The sequence below is a fragment of the Hordeum vulgare genome, chromosome 4H (assembly GCF_904849725.1).
Source record: "Hordeum vulgare subsp. vulgare chromosome 4H, MorexV3_pseudomolecules_assembly, whole genome shotgun sequence".
Lineage (NCBI taxonomy): Eukaryota > Viridiplantae > Streptophyta > Magnoliopsida > Poales > Poaceae > Hordeum > Hordeum vulgare.
Window position 1 is genome coordinate 603,655,853 of NC_058521.1, and position 14,179 is coordinate 603,670,031.

A 14,179-nucleotide genomic window follows, 5' to 3' on the forward strand; every position below is an offset into this window, starting at 1 on the left:
ACGTAAAATTCATACCTGACACCTTACCTTCTTCAAGCTCCCAATCTTCAGGGTTGCGTTTAACTCTCTCCAATAAATTCCATTTGAAGTCAATATCTCTCTTCATAAAAGAACTGGTACAAGAAGTGTCAAGCATGGTGCTATCATCATGAGAAAGCCGAGCATAGAAGTTCTGAATGATAATTTTTCTCGAGAGCTCATGATTGGGGCATGAATATAACATTGATTTAAGCCTCCCCCAAGCTTGAGCGATGCTTTCTATGTCACGAGGCCAAAAATTATAAATATAATTCGGATCACGATGTACTAAATGCATAGGATAAAACTTTTGATGAAATTCCAATTTCAACCGATTGTAGTCCCATGATCCAGTATCATCACATAGCCTATACCATGTCAACGCCTTATCCTTCAAAGATAAAAGAAAGACCTTCTTCTTGACCTCATCCTCGGGCAAACCTGCAAGGTTAAATAAACCACAAACTTCATCTACATAGATTAGATGCAAGTCTGGATGTGATGTTCCATCTTCTATAAAAGGATTAGCCAGCAGTTTCTCAAGCATACCCAAAGGAAATTCAAAGCAAATATTTTCAGTAGGTGCAGCAGGTTGAGGAGCAACTATTTGTGCTTCCGTTCGAGGTGAAGATACCTCGAACAAGCCCCTCAAAGGATTAGTATCCATAGTGACAAGTGACAATAAATTTCAGCACACTATATGAATGTTTCCTTACCAAGTTCCACTTACCAAAGGCGCTTCACTCCCTGGAAACAGCGCCAGAAAAGAGTCTTGATGACCCACAAGTATAGGGGACCAATCGTAGTCCTTTCGATAAGTAAGAGTGTCGACCCAACGAGGAGCAGAAGGATCTGACAAGTGGTTTTCGGCAAGGAAATATCTACAAGCACTGAAATTATCGGTAACAAGTGATTGTGTGGTGAGATGATTCGTAGCAAGCAACAAGTAACAAAAGTAGCAACGGTGCAGCAAAGTGGCCCAATCCCTTTTGTAGCAAGGGACAAGCCTGGACAAAGTCTTATAGGAGGAAGAACGCTCCCGAGGACACACGAGAATTTCTATCATGCTAGTTTCATCATGTTCATATGATTCGCGTTCGTTACTTTGATAGTTTGATATGTGGGTGGACCGACGCTTGGGTACTGCCCTTACTTGGACAAGCATCCCACTTATGATTAACCCCTCTCGCAAGCATCCACAACTATGAAAGAAGAATTAAGACAAAGTCTAACCATAGCATTAAACTAGTGGATCCAAATCAGCCCCTTACGAAGTAACGTATAAACTAGGGTTTAAGCTTCTGTCACTCTAGCAACCCATCATCTACTTACTACTTCCCAATGCCTTCCTATAGGCCCAAATAATGGTGAAGTGTTATGTAGTCGACGTTCACATAACACCACTAGAGGAAAAAACAACATACAACATATCAAAATACCGAACGAATACCAAATTCACATGACTACTATTAGCATGACTTATCCCATGTCCTCAGGAACAAAAGTAACTACTCACAAAGCATAATCATATTCATGATCAGAGAGGTAATGAGTAGCATCAAGGATCTGAACATAAACTCTTCCACCAAATAATCCAACTAGCATCAACTACAAAGAGTAATCAACACTACTAGCAACCTTACAAGTACCAATCGGAGTCGCGAGACGGAGATTGGTTACAAGTTTGATTCGCGCTCGTTACTTTGATAGTTTGATAGTTTAATATAGTAGTGGCGGATCTTTTCCTCATTTCTAGGAGAGCTAGTTCTAGTAGGCAAAATAGCAGGTTCTACTTCAATAGTATAAGCAGTTACAGAAGTATCATCACATCTAGCAGCAACTCTAGCAATTTGTGCATCAAGGAATGCACCTAGTGGCAAAGCAGTATCAAGCATAGCATCATTAGGCAAAGCAGTATCAAGCATAGCATCATCAGGCAAAATAGTATCAAGCATAGCATCATCATAAGCATCATGGGCAGCAGAAGTAGCATCATCAAGCACATACGACATATCAACATTTCTAGCAGGTGGTGGTGTCGCAAACTTACTCATAACTGAAGGTGAATCAAGTGCAGAGCTAGATGGCAGTTCCTTACTTGTCCTTGTAGTTGAGGGCAAGACTTTAGTTCTTGGATCTATCGGATTCCTCACAGTGACCAGCAAACGTAAATCCCAAGTGACTCAGAGAATATAGTTGTGCTTCCCCGGCAACGGCGCCAGAAAAAGGTCTTGATAATCCATAAGTATAGGGGATCGCAACAGTTTTCGAGGGTAGAGTATTCAACCCAAATTTATTGATTCGACTCAAGGGGAAGCGAAAGAATATTCTCAAGTATTAGCAGCTGAGTTGTCAATTCAACCACACCTCAAAGATTTAGTGTCTGCAGCAAAGTATCAGTAGAAAAGTAGGGTGATAGCACCAGTAACAACAGTAACCAGTAGCAACAAAGTAATAGCGGTAGCGGCAAAGTAACGTAGCAATGACCAGTAGTAAAAGACTCGTAGGCATTGGATCGGTGATGGGTGATTATGCCGGATGTGATTCATCATGCAACAGTTATAACACGGAGAGATATGTAACTAGCTCCAGTTCGTCAATCTAATGTAGGCATGTATTCCGTATGTAGTCATACGTGCTTAGGGAAAAGAACTTGCATGACATCTATTTTCCATCCCTCCCGTGGCAGAGGGGTCCTAATGGAAACTATGGGATATTAAGGTTCTCCTTTTAATAAAGAATCGGACCAACGCATTAACACTTGGTGAATACATGAACTCCTCATACTATGGTCATCTCCAGGAGTGATTCCGGCTATTGTCACTCCGGGGTTGCCGGGTCATAACACATAGTAGGTGACTACAACATAGGATCTAAAACACACATATATTGGCGACAACATAATAGGTTCAGATCTGAAATCATGGCACTCGGGCCCTAGTGACAAGCATTAAGCATGGCAAAGTAGTAGCAACATCAATCTCAGAACATAGTGGATACTAGGGATCAATCCCCGTCAAAACTAACTCGATTACATGATAGATCTCATCCAACCCATCACCGTCCAGCAAGCCTACGATGAGATTACTCACGAACGGTGAAGAGCATCATAGAATTGGCGATGAAGGAAGGTTGATGATGACGATGGCGACGATCTCCCCTCTCCGGAGCCCAAAACGGACTCTAGATCTGCCCTCCAGATGAAGAACAAGAGGTGGCGGCGCCTCCGTATCGTAAAACGCGATGAACTCTTCTCCTTGATTTTTTTTCTGGGCGAGATGGACTAAATAGAGCTGGATTTGGAGGCGGTGGAGCGTCAAGCCCGCCAGGCGCGGCCAGGGGGGCGCGCCTGGTGGGATTGTGGGCACCACGCTCCACATCCTCCACTGATTCTTGCGTCAGTATTTTTCATAAATTCCAGAAAAATTATTCGTAAATTTTAGGTCATTCCGAGAACTTTTATTTCTGCGGAAAAACAACACCATAACAATTCTGCTGAAAACAGCGTTAGTCTGGGTTAGTTCCATTCAAATCATGCAAATTAGAGTCCAAAGCAAGGGCAAAAGAGTTCGGAAAAGTAGATACGACGGAGACGTATCAATACTTCAAAAGAGATTGTCCGTTTTGTACACGAAGTGCATCCAGTTTTTATCGTAACCCTCTCAACTTTCTCGCGCATGCTATGTGGGTGAAATGATGATACCATGCCAACTTGGAACCTTTTCAGAGTTCATTTCAAATGCTTTTCAATTTCATGGTCTTATAGCTCAAAATAATCAATAAATGCATGAAAAATAACAAATGGAGTCAGAAAGGGTTGTAAATTGATGATGTGGCTTTTAATGGTGCATTTTGAACACAGAAAAACTGTGGAGTTCAAATAAGTTCAAAAAAATGAATTCCCTTTGTAACAGACGAGTTTCTGTATGAAATCATGATACTTCGAAAGAGATTGTCCGTTTTGTACACGAAGTGCATCCAGTTTTTGTCGTAACCCTCTCAACTTTCTCGCACATGCTATGTGGGTGAAATGATGATACCATGCCAACTTGGAACCTTTTCACAGTTTATTTCAAATGCTTTTCAATTTCATGGTCTTATAGCTAAAATAATCAGTAAATGCATGAAAAATAAAAAATGAAGTCAGAAAGGGTTGTAAATTGATGATGTGGTTTTGAATGGTGCATTTTGAACACAAAAAAACTATGGAGTTCAAATAAGTTCAAAAAATGAAATCCCTTTGTAACAGACGAGTTTCCGTATGAAACCCTAATACTTCGAAAGAGATTGTCCGTTTTGTACACGAAGTGCATCCAGTTTTTGCCGTAACCCTCTCAACTTTCTCACACATGCATGCCAACTTGGAACCTTTTCAGAGTTCATTTCAAATGCTTTTCACTTTCATGGTCTTTCAACTAAAATTATATAGAATTTATGCAACTAAAATTATGAAAATATTTTCTGTTCAAAACATTAAAAGCAAAAAAAATTATCATAAAATAAAACGAATAAGTAATTAGAATTTTGTTACAAACTTTAATAGCAAAAATAATTATCATAAAAGACAATAAATAAGTAATCTAGAAACAAAAAAGAAAGCAAAAAGAACATGTACCAAATAAAATGCCTTTGTAACAACCTTAGAACTGGTACTAAAGGAATCAACTAAAAAGCTTTTATAAACTTCTAGTATTATTGAAACTAAAATTATATAGAATTTATGCAACTAAAATTATCAAAGTATTTTCTGTTCAAAACATTAAAAGCAAAAAGAATTATCATAAAAGAAAATAAATAAGTAATTAGAATTTTGTTACAAACTTTAATAACAAAAAGAATTATCATAAAAGAAAATAAATAAGTAGGTAGAAACAAAAAAGAAAGCAAAAAAACTGGAAAAAAATGAAAAAAGTGCCATCTACACGGCCACCACGGCCTGCATACGATTAGGAACCCATTACTAGGGCCAGGATGCAGGCCCGCAGTAGGCCTAATAGGCCCACAAGCACATATAGTAATTTTAGGCCCGTAAGCCTGCAGTACAGAGAAGCTCGAAGTGGTTGGTTCTACAGGGCTTATAAACTACTCTGAGCCCCTCTCAGCTAGCGAGGTGGGACTAAACATAGCACCGCGCGAGTGCAAGGCATTGGTACCGGTTGGTGCCACCAACCGGGACCAAAGGCCTCTGCTTCCTGATGACCCACAAGTATAGGGGATCAATCGTAGTCCTTTCGATAAGTAAGAGTCTCGAACCCAACGAGGAGCAGAAGGATCTAACAAGTGGTTTTCAGCAAGGTAAATTCTGCGAGCACTGAAATTGTAGGTAACAAGTGATTGTGTGGTGAGATGATTCGTAGCAAGCAACAAGTAACAAAAGTAGCAACGGTGCAGCAAAGTGGCCCAATCCCTTTTGTAGCAAGGGACAAGCCTGGAAAAAGTCTTATAGGAGGAAAAACGCTCCCGAGGACACACGGGAATTTCTGTCATGCTAGTTTCATCATGTTCATATGATTCGTGTTCGTTACTTTGATAGTTTGATATGTGGGTGGACCGACGCTTGGGTACTGCCCTTACTTGGACAAGCATCCCACTTATGATTAACCCCTCTCGCAAGCATCCGCAACTACGAAAGAAGAATTAAGACAAAGTCTAACCATAGCATTAAACTAGTGGATCCAAATCAGCCCCTTACGAAGTAACGCATAAACTAGGGTTTAAGTTTCTGTCACTCTAGCAACCCATCATCTACTTACTACTTCCCAATGCCTTCCTATAGGCCCAAATAATGGTGAAGTGTTATGTAGTCGACGTTCACATAACACCACTAGAGGAAAAAACAACATACAACATATCAAAATACCGAACGAATACCAAATTCACATGACTACTATTAGCATGACTTATCCCATGTCCTCAGGAACAAAAGTAACTACTCACAAAGCATAATCATATTCATGATCAGAGAGGTAATGAGTAGCATCAAGGATCTGAACATAAACTCTTCCACCAAATAATCCAACTAGCATCAACTACAAAGAGTAATCAACACTACTAGCAACCTTACAAGTACCAATCGGAGTCGCGAGACGGAGATTGGTTACAAGTGATGAACTAGGGTTTGGAGATGAGATGGTGCTGATGAAGATGTTGATGGTGACGAGTCCCCTCCGATGAGAGGAGTGTTGGTGATGACGATGGCGACGATTTCCCCCTCCGGGAGGGAAGTTTCCCCGGCAGGATCGTCCTGCCGGAGCTCTAGATTGGTTCTGCTCAAGTTCCGCCTCGTGGCGGTGGCGAAACCACGAAAAAGCTCCTCCTTGATTATTTTTCCTGGACGAAACCCTCCATATAGCAAAAGAGGGGGGCGAGTGGGCCAGTGGGCTGCCCACAAGCCCCCATGGCGCGGCCTGGGGGGTGGTTGCGCCGTGCAGGCTTCGTGGGCACCCCCTGGTGCCCCTCTGGCACTTCTTCGGCCCAGTATTTTTGATAAATTGGAAAAAAAATCCCCGTTGATCTTCACGGCGTTTGGAGTTGCGCGGAATAGGTATCTCAACTTTGCTCCACTTTCAGGTCAGAATTCCAGTTGCCGGCATTCTCCCTCTTCATGTAAACCTTGCAAAATAAGAGAGAAAAGGCATAAGAATTGTACCGTGAAGTGAAATAACAACCAAATAAGCGATAAATATCAACATGAAAACATGATGCAAAATGGACGTATCACTTCCCGCCCTTCGGGCTGCTGAAAAGAGACCTTTAGTCCCGGTTGGTAACACCAACCGGGACCAATGCCTCCATTAGTCCCGGTTGGTGCCACCAACCGGGACCAAAGGCCTCTGCTTCCCACCCTTTGGGTTGTTGAAAAGAGACCTTTAGTCCCGGTTGGTAACACCAACCGGGACTAAAGGTGGGGCTATATAAGTGGCAGTTTAGAAATTTTGATCTCTCCCCTCTCTCCATTCGATCTCGACGCCGCCGCCCCTGCTGCCCCTGCCCTGTCGACGCCGTTGTCCCTCTGCCCCGTCGAAGCCGTCCTCGTCATCACCGCCACCTACGCCGGCTGCATGCGCCTCCTTCATCTGCCCGTCGACGAGCAGCCCGGCCCTCCTCCCACGGTGAGATCCGCCGCCGCCACTCCTCCCTCTCCTCCTCTAGATCCGGTGCCAGCCGGCTGATGCATACGTGCGTGCCATCTTTGGTTTTCAAATCAGTGGTGAGATAAATCATGTGTACCAGTGCTTGCAGGTAGCAAAATGCGACTAGTGTTTTTCATTTGCATGTAGGTAGCTTCCTCATTGTGTGGTTGTATGTAGGTAGCTTCCTCATATTCTACCAACTTTTGTTTAGTGCATATTATCATTTAGCAGTATGTTGGTTGTGCGTCTCCATGATCAATGGAGATCTTCTATAGATGTATTGTAGTTTTGCCATGCATTAATCTTCTGAATGTTGACCATAGAAAAATTATGTAGTTCTCATTTTCTTTATACGTTTCTGGTTGCAAGGAGAACTCTGACTCCTTTCGGAATTACCACTTCAAACATTGTAGATTCTAATCTCTTGTGTATTTACATCAAAGACTGTTTTTAAACTTCTAATTGCAAGTTCTTTTAGAATGGTGGACCTGCTTAATGATTTTAGTTTCTGAGAAATGTATTCATATGCCTATTTGACAATGTCCCTTTCAATCCGAATGAATCACACGAAATGATGAGTTTTACTGAGTCCGTGGAGAAACATGTGTGCCACAGTCAGGAATAGAGGGAGTAATCTACAATATAGGATATTGAATAGTGTAAATAGTAGTTGCAGTGAATCATGTTGTATTAGGTATCACGCTAGAATTAGCTTGTCGAGTGACTCAATCTATTTTACCATAGGGATTTGGAGGATCAATCACTATTTTTTATATGCAACAGCATGCCTATAATGATGTCTCGGTTTTGAAAATATAACTTGAGCAACATCACAAATATCGTGTATCTATTTAATTCATACATACTTGGGATCATTGTTTTATATTGATGTGGTCTCATTTGGTCAACATTTTAGACGTGTGTTGCACGTGCACATATTAATAGTTTATAGTAAGTGCTTAGTAGTTGAACTAGTTGATTTAATAAAACTACTTTATTAAATTTTACTATATATAGAAGTAGTTTATTTTTAGTAAGAACTACTTTATTTTATTTATTTATAGTAAGTGCTTAGTAGTTGAACTAGTTGATTTAATAAAACTACTTTATTTTACTATATATAGAAGTAGTTTATTTTTAGCAAGAAAATTAATAGAACTAGTTTATTTTTTTAGTTCATTTTACGATGCCTATCCCGCATCATCCTCGTCGACTCGGCGGAGGACAACTGCTTGATCAGAGGGGCCCTGTCTGGGACTGGGCTCTGCCCAGCTGGTATTGGGAGGTGCTACCTTTCGGGGGGCGTAGGTTGATGAGGAGCCAGCCCGTTGTTGACCCGATACTTGTTTGGTGGCGGGCGCGTAGGCTAGTGACGGTGCCGAGGCTTTCGGACACCGCGGAGGTGATACGTCACCGTGTCAGCAAGGAGGACGAGCACGTCCGTCGCTACATGATTGCATTGGAGGGCAGGTTCGACAATACCTGGCAGGTTCTTCAGGGATCTCACTGGAGCTATGATCCTGTGATAGTTCCTTCTCTTTGGGTGTCCACCGCCCGCGACGATACCCGTCGGGTGCTACGGTTCTAGCTGTATTAGTGATGCTATATGTATGATAGTATTCGAGGAGTATTAGTGATAATATTTGACGATGTACGAACACAAGAGATGATGTAGTTTTGCTTATAATTGAATGCATGCTAATTTGAATACTACTTTATTTTACGATTTGGTTTTACTTATTGGTCCTACCTAATACCGATGATCATGTGCTAAGAACAATTAAGTAGGGTTGGTTCGATGACTATGAGGATGATGATCGTATGACTTGTTATTAATAACGAGTAGAAGTTGTATGATGATGATTAATTAGTAGGACTTGTTATTATATATGATGATGCATGATGCGAGCATGAAGAGTTATTATATATAGATGTTCAATTCTTTCGATATATATAGTGTGTCATGACTATATTGTTGTTTACACACATTTACAACATTAAAACAGGAAATGTCTGACGATGGATATTGGGAGTGTGAATATTGCCGCGACTCTCGGGTATGTGCGACATGCCTCACCTGCGAGACGATAGGTTCTTCAGCATGAAGCTTGACGAGAACGGCGATATGTGCCTCCCTTGCCATGCAAGAAGATATGTGTTGGAGAGGCTCGGTTTCGAAGACCACGAGAGAATTGAGACGAGGAGTACTAAGCTGAGGACTATACATGGTCACACATTTGTTATCCAAGTATTTAATTCAGTTTTTCAAACAGAATTTGGGTGCCCAAAGTGGGAAGATCTTTGCAAGGCATATGGATTTCAGAAGGGAATGGAAATCACCTTCGATCTTCGTCCTCAAGATAATATGCCAGACAACATCGACATTTGGGTGGTTGTCGATGATATGCTTCCTGTTTTACCTCCATGTGAGTTTCTCAACCATATTTGTCAAGTAATTTGCATTTATATTTAGAAATAGTTGGTGTAGTCAACCTGTTTTCCTCTCGCAATTTACATGTCATGTGGTGTTCATCGTCTATTAAAACTTTGACCACACGTTGCAGGTTCCTAGTTATCGGGCCATAGTTATAATTGTCTCATGTTACATGTTGTACAAACAACAACAACAACCCAAATTATCCTTTGAATGATCGTAATTTGCATTTATATTTAGATAGCCTAGCCATATACTAAATTTGTTAAATTATAATTACAGCTTATTTCGTTGCTTCGACTGAATTACGGAAATTAATTGACACGACACGCTACATGTATGGATCACATCTAACTTGGGAGGAGAAGGATGATCTTCTCCACTTTCTTGTTGCTGGTGTTCTGGCTTCTAGGGATACCTTCCCGTATCATTTTGGAATTGGCCAAAATTATTCATTTTACATGCCACTAGTGCATAGGTTGAGTCCAGATGACATTCGCCGAAATGTCTTGGTAAGAGTTTCCTAATTAAATACACTCCATTATTGCATAAATGGCGTTGATTACATTGCTAACTAGGTTATTATTATGTTCTTCAACAACAACTGCCACATGATGTAGTGCCTCCGTTAATGGACCTAGAAGGTCAAATGAGAATTAGAAGCCCGCTGAGGGCTGAGTTCTATGCTCCATACTTGATTAACTTCAAATCAAGATAAAAAAGACTCTAAATTGAAGCATGGAGAGAAATAAAGAAGGTTCGCAAGCCACAAGCTGGAGACCATTGGATCTCTGTGATTCATCATGGAGCCATAGGTCTTATTCTGTTTTATGACATTATATCTAAGAGCTATGACTAGGTCTTATGAGAGACAAGTTATTCTAGTTTATATTATTACTTGACATGATCGATTAATTAGGATGCATGATGCATATGATGACTATATATATATTATGATGTTTCTCTGTTTTATTTTATGTGTATCATATGATAACTTGGTATATGATTAAGTTGATGATGAGTTGTTAGATGATCACTTAGAATACTATTGCCATTCGACGGAAATGATATGAAATGATATAGTGTAAAAAAGATGCATATATGTGCATGTAACTCGTGTCTACATTTTGTAAATATGTTCGACAAAGCACGACGGATGACCAAGCACGGAGATATATAACAGAGGACACTTTTCTAAGCCGTGTTAACGTTAGGCATAACAGTAGCAATAGCGTTGGTAAACCAAGCACATAGATGTATAAGAGAGGACACTTTTCAATCTAAGCCGTGTTAACGTTAGACATAGCAGTAGCGTTGGTAAACCAAGCACGGAGATATATAAGAGAGGACACTTTTCTCTATTAGCTAGCTAATAACAACCTAAATTAACCCCTAAACCAGCCCCTTTCAAAAAAAACTCAGCTCCAGCCAGGTGGTGACGCATGGATGCCTTTTGGTCCCGGTTGGTGTCACCAACCGGGACTAAAGGCCCCCCTGCCTGGCCTGGCCGCAGCGGCCACGTGGAGGCCATCTGTCCCGGTTCGTGTAAGAACCGGGACTAAAGGCCAAGGGCATTAGTGTGATAGCCTGGCTTATTAGGGATGATAGACTACTCATATCAATAAGGAATTCCTTTTTTTCGGGAGCCCATTCGAACAGAACTCCCAGGTTAAGCGTGCTTGGCTTGAAGTAGTTCTAGGATGGGTGACCGACCGAGAAGTTGATCCTGGGTGCGCATGAGTGAGGACAAAGTGCGTAGAAAAGACTAGCATTGATATGTGGGGCTAGTCTAGATCCCGCCAGGAGTAACGACCGTCGGCGGGTGTGTCTGGGGCGTTACAATTAGTAACGACCTTTTTGTCCCGGTTCCAAAACCGGGACAGAAGGCCCTTACGAACCGGGACAAAATGCCCTTTTTCTACTAGTGGTGGACTCCTCCCCTAGTTCGGCCGAACCTATCCTCCTTGGAGGAGGGGCCAAGACAGCCCTCCCTCTCCCTCCTCCTATATATACTTGAGGTTTTGGCCCTTTTGAGACACACAATTGATCTAACCCAAGGCGCAGCCCTACCTCTCTCTTTTTCCTCCTCCGCAACGCTTGGCGAAGCCCTGTCGGAGAACCACATAGCTCCACCGTCATCACGTCGTCGTGCTGCTGGATCTCTCCCTCAACTTCTTCTCTCTCCTTGCTGGATCAAGAAGGAGGAGACGTCACCGGGTTGTACGTGTGTTGAACGCGGAGGCACCATCGTTTGGTGCATAGATCGGAATCCACCGCGATCTGAATCGCGTGCGAGTATGAGTCCATCAACCGTGTTCTAGCAACGCTTCCACTTAGCGATCTTTGAAAGTATGAAGATGCTCTACAACCTCCCTTGTTGCTGTTTTCTCCATAGATAGATCCTTTCATGGCGTAGGATTTTCTTTAAATTACTACGATCCTCAACACGATCTTCAACGGTATGAAGATGCTCTCCCTCACTCGTTGCTAGCTTCTCCTAGATTGATCTTGGTGACACGTAGGAATTATTTTGAATTATTACTACGTTCCCAACAACTAGCTCCCTCGTGGGCTGGTGCGCACCACCAAAGGGGCCCAAGGCGCCTAGTGTTGGGGAACGTCGCATGGGAAACAAAAAAAAATTCCTACGCGCACGAAGACCTATCATGGTGATGTCCATCTACGAGAGGGGATTTCCGATCTACGTACCCTTGTAGATCGCACAGCAGAAGCGTTAAGAAACGCGGTTGATGTAGTGGAACGTCCTCACGTCCCTCGATCCGCCCCGTGAACCGTCCCATGAACCGTCCCGCGATCCGTCCCGCGAACCGTCCCATGAACCGTCCCGCGATCCGTCCCGCGATCCGTCCCAATCTAGTGCCAAACGGACGGCACCTCCGCGTTCAGCACACGTACAGCTCGACGATGATCTCGGCCTTCTTGATCCAGCAAGAGAGACAGAGAGGTAGATGAGTTCTCCGGTAGCGTGACGGCGCTCCGGAGGTTGGTGGTGATCTAATCTCAGCAGGGCTCCGCCCGAGCTCCGTAGAAACGCGAACTAGAGGTAAAACCGTGGAGGTATGTGGTCGGGCTGCCGTGGCAAAAGTTGTCTCAAATCAGCCCTAATAGCTCCATTTATATAGGAGGAGGTGAGGGGAGGATTGCCTTGAGGCTCAAGGAGCCCCAAGGGCTGCGCCACCAAGGGAGGATGAGTCCTTCTCCAATACTAGTCCAACTAGGATTGGAAGGTGGAGTCCTTCTCTCCTTTCCCACCTCCTTTTTTTTCTTTTCTCTTTGATTTTCTATCTATGGCGCATAGGGCCTTCTTGGGCTGTCCCACCAGCCCACCAAGGGCTGGTGCGCCACCCCCAAGGCCTATGGGCTTCCCCGGGGTGGGCTGCCCCCCTGGTGAACACTCGGAACCCATTCGTCATTCTCGGTACATTCCCGGTAACTCCAAAAACCTTCCGGTAATCAAATGAGGTCATACTATATATCAATCTTCGTTTCCGGACCATTCCGGAAACCCTCGTGGCGTCCGGGACTCCGAACAACATTCGGTAACCAACCATATAACTCAAATACGCATAAAACAACGTCGAACCTTAAGTGTGCAGACCCTGCGGGCTCGAGAACTATGTAGACATGACCCGAGTGACTCCTCGGTCAATATCCAATAGCAGGACCTGGATGCCCATATTGGATCCTACATATTCTACGAAGATCTTATCGTTTGAACCTCAGTGCCAAGGATTCATATAATCCCGTATGTCATTCCCTTTGTCCTCCGGTATGTTACTTGCCCGAGATTCGATCGTCAGTATCCGCATACCTATTTCAATCTCGTTTACCGGCAAGTCTCTTTACTCGTTCCGTAATACAAGATCCCGCAACTTACACTAAGTCATATTGCTTGCAAGGCTTGTGTGTGATGTTGTATTACCGAGTGGGCCCCGAGATACCTCTCCGTCACACGGAGTGACAAATCCCAGTCTCGATCCATACTAACTCAACGAACACCTTCGGAGATACCTGTAGAGCATCTTTATAGTCACCCAGTTACGTTGCGACGTTTGATACACACAAAGCATTCCTCCGGTGTCAGTGAGTTATATGATCTCATGGTCATAGGAACAAATACTTGACACACAGAAAACAGTAGCAACAAAATGACACGATCAACATGCTACGTCTATTAGTTTGGGTCTAGTCCATCACATGATTCTCCTAATGATGTGATCCCGTTATCAAGTGACAACACTTGCCTATGGTCAGGAAACCTTGACCATCTTTGATCAACGAGCTAGTCAACTAGAGGCTTACTAGGGACAGTGTTTTGTCTATGTATCCACACATGCACTGTGTTTCCAATCAATACAATTATAGCATGGATAATAAACGATTATCATGAACAAAGAAATATAATAATAACTAATTTATTATTGCCTCTAGGGCATATTTCCAACACCCAGGCTGAAACCCTAGGGCGTGGGGTTGCCTCCCACCAGTGTGGGAGGCAAGCCACCTCCTTGGCCGCCGCTGCCCCCTCCTAGGGTTTCCTAGGGTGACCGACCCCCTCTGCCTTCCTCCTATA